General features: G+C 43.3%; 1 long non-coding RNA gene across 1 annotated transcript; it reads left to right on the top strand.

Annotated features, from left to right (window-relative positions):
* Positions 1 to 1,291: 1,291 nt before the first annotated feature.
* LOC108941065 (uncharacterized) lies at positions 1,292 to 3,539 on the top strand. Its single transcript, XR_001966605.1, has 6 exons — positions 1,292 to 1,404; positions 1,497 to 1,531; positions 1,613 to 1,708; positions 1,874 to 2,037; positions 2,168 to 2,344; positions 3,095 to 3,539. It is a non-coding gene; the product is annotated as an uncharacterized LOC108941065 (long non-coding RNA).

Below are 3,539 nucleotides of genomic sequence, written 5' to 3'. Positions count from 1 at the left end.
TGAAAGTGAATTGAACGGAATAGGTTCAATATGAGGCTTATAACACTTCTTGTAACGCCCAGCTCACGCCTAGCTTAGGTAGGTACCGTATGTTACACGAGGCCTCTGCGTTCCATCAAACATCCTTCTTTTTTGTACGTTATTTTGGCTTCCAGTTGGTTTTTGAGTGGTTATGTTGTTGCAATGTTTCCTGAGGAGATGGACAGCTATCCAGAGCTTGGAGACAGGTGGCTTTCGGGCCCTCGGTGATTATTGCTGGGTGAGCTCAACAACACAATGGTGAAAGAGCAAGTTCTGATGGTAAAAAAGTGCAAGTGAGTGAGACAGTGAGACAGAGAGTGAGTGAGGTATGGGCAGAGAGGGAGAGACACTGAGAGAGGGGAAAAAAACCCCTTCATTTTACACCAGCCATGCGGTGGCGCTGTTGGTCATTTCTAGTTACAAAAAAAAAACATATATGTACATATATACACCACGTGGAATCTGAACACTTACATAGAGCGGAAAATCCTTTTTTTTGCAGAACCGCTTGTCCCTTACGGGGTCACGGGGAACCGGAGCCTACCCGGCAACACAGGGCGTAAGGCCGGAGGGGGGAAGGGGACACACCCAGGACAATCCATTTAGAAAAATACCACAACTTATAATCAGGAGTGTACACTACATGTGGTCGTTAAAATAACTTGTCCAAAACAAAAACAACAAAAAAATGCTATTTTTTTTTTGCAAATGTAGTTTTCAAGTTCATATCACTTGGTCTCTGGTTCCCCCTGTTGGACAGGAAAATGTACTACACCTTGACGTAAACGAATGAAAACGGTAATAGTACATTTACATTTATATTTACATTTATTTATTTAGGAGACACTTTTCTCTAAAGCGACTTCCAATGAACTCTATGTAGTGTTATCAGCCCACACATTTTATTCAAAGTAACTTACACTGCTAGAGACACTACTTACAATGGGTCACAGATTAGTAACAGATTGGTAAACTACATAATCACTACATCCTGCTTGTTAATTATAAATCAATAAGCAGACTCTGTCTTTATATAGTAAATGTATGTAGACTTTACTTTAGAAAACAGATATATGTCTACTGTTATTAAAATTGGGCCGCTGTTAAGGCTCTGCTCAACTGAAAAAAATGTAAATATTACTTTGCCTCTAGCAGCAGGTAGCACCGCTGCTAGAGGCACCTCACAGCAACTGGGCTGTTCAGGTGTGTGTTCAAATCCTGCTCATTCTGTGAGCAATTTGCATGATCTCCATGTGTCTGCACAGGTTTCTTCCCACAGTCCAAAGACGTGTTGCAGGTTAACTGGAGACTCTACTGTCCGCTGATTCGGCGATAGACTCCGAACCACTGTGATCCTAACCAGGACAAGTATTTAACGAAAGTGTACGAGTCATTGATGTTATCTTTATCATTTCTGCAGATGTATATACTTAATGCAACAAACATGAATTAATATTTTCTGCATTTTTTCACAGTTCGTGGCTCTCAACATCTGGTTTATGTGCCACAGGTAAGAGAAGCTTTGTGAAATTGCTCAGAACACATGTGGTACTTCACATGTGAAGTGTGCCTCCCTGCAACTCCTTCACAGCACGCGATTTGGACCTTTCACAGCTGTGTGCGATGCATGCAAAAGTCCTGCAAGATGTGTGAAGCCACGGCATGTTCCCTGCAGCGCCTCGTATCGGTACGGCTGCTGTGAGATTGATGTGCTCTGAAAGACCATTGGAGTCGTTAACGATGCGAGCGTGTGTTTATTTATAGGAACGTACTCCATAAGACTTATTTTACTGGCTGCATACGCCAAACATTTTTTTTTTTTTTTAAAACTCTCCTCACTTCTTCATCACAGTCCCACTTGGTAGGTCAAAACAAAACGAATCAGACATCTTCCAGGAGAAAAAAAGAAAAAAGATCAGAGCTGAACAGAACATACGGGAGGATTATTTCCACTCCTGCCGCTATCTGCTCAAGTCCTGCGGTTAAGCAGTCTGCCTCCCAGATTCACCCCTACAGGTGTGTTCTGACTAGAGTACATGAAGATACCAGCAGAGACTCCGCAGGCCTGCCAGCACTCTTCTCTCATAAATATGTGCAGTAGCCCGAAACTGCTTAACATTTGAGGAACTATTCTGGTTTTTATTAGTGTTGTGAGCCACAGGAAACGTGAAGGAGGACGACTCGGTCAGTGTTTCGGGTGAAAGGCCTGGTCTGTTTGGCCACTGTCCCACGGCAAGCTGCGGTGGGTCTCATGCAAATGAAGTGACTGACAGACGGAACCGCGGAGCCTTGCTGCGAGCCTGCAGCAGGCTTGTGAAAGCAGGTTTGTGTCCATAGCACCTGGCAGAAGAGTGACGCACAATTTTTTTCCACTCCTTATTTTACCACATCCGTTTTAACAAACCAATCATTTTGTGATTGGCAGTTTTTCTTTTTTGAAATCATTAAAGTTAATAACCAGGTTCAGTTGGAACATGAGGCTTCTATGTAGTATTGACAGTATATTCACTTATTAATATGTCACTGGAGAGAATGTACTAGAAACAGAAAACGTTGGTCAGATGGGATACTAAACATTTTACTACATTTTACTCACTGTATTATGCACATTCTTCGCTCATAGCGCCCTCTGGTGGCCAATTGACTGTGTACTCGGTGAAGCATTTGCACCACCTAGAGGCCACAGAGTATAATAACGCCTACAAAATAAGGAGAGTAAAAGAATAACGCAGCAATTTAAAGTAATTAAAGTAATTTTTTTTTGTATGTTACGGTATGTATTGTTTTATGTGAGTCCAATGTCGTGCACTGGCTGTGTCATGGTTGTCCAAGACAAATTTCCCAGAAATGGGACAATAAAGTATATTCTATTCTATTCTATATTCTATTCTAACTGAGCTGCTAACATAGTTCAATAAGAGTTTTAACTTCTGTGTAGAACACTACTTAATTAAGCTCAGGCTGACCAGAACCAGCACTGGGGGGGTTTGGTGAAGATTCTCATTATCATCCGTAATCTGTTTTTCCAGAGGTTCCAGTGCAATGCTGTTCACATTTTTGTCTTTCATCACAGCTGTCTTGGGAAGGGAAGCACGCAAATGAGTCCGAAATGAGCCCTCTGTGGAAGAGCTGAGGTGCAATGACAGTGAGGAGAAACCTGGCCCACAGGTCCCAAAAGGGACAGAGACCTTCCACGCTCTGTGGAAGCTGATCACGGCACCATTCTGAAGTTCCACTGCTAAGAGTGGTGGTCCAGTTTAGAAAGACACAGATTGGAGGAAAGCAGCACAGGGCAATTGGGGAAGACTGGCTCTCCAGCCAGAGACCACTGTGATGGTGCAACTGGAGCTGGTGCTGACTCAAAGGTCTCCTCCAGCCCCGAGCTGACACTCCTTCCATGGCTGTTGCTCTTCCGACCCGCTCTGGCAAAGAAAACACCTCAAGGCTGGACAGCGGGCCTCTTATCTGCAGTGTACGAGAGCCTTTGTAACATTCAATCATTCTATATTACCCTTCAA

Source organism: Scleropages formosus, chromosome 11, assembly GCF_900964775.1.
Source record: "Scleropages formosus chromosome 11, fSclFor1.1, whole genome shotgun sequence".
Taxonomy (NCBI): Eukaryota; Metazoa; Chordata; class Actinopteri; order Osteoglossiformes; family Osteoglossidae; genus Scleropages; species Scleropages formosus.
Note: the sequence above shows the minus strand (reverse complement) of the source record. Positions and strands in the feature narration are given on the sequence as shown.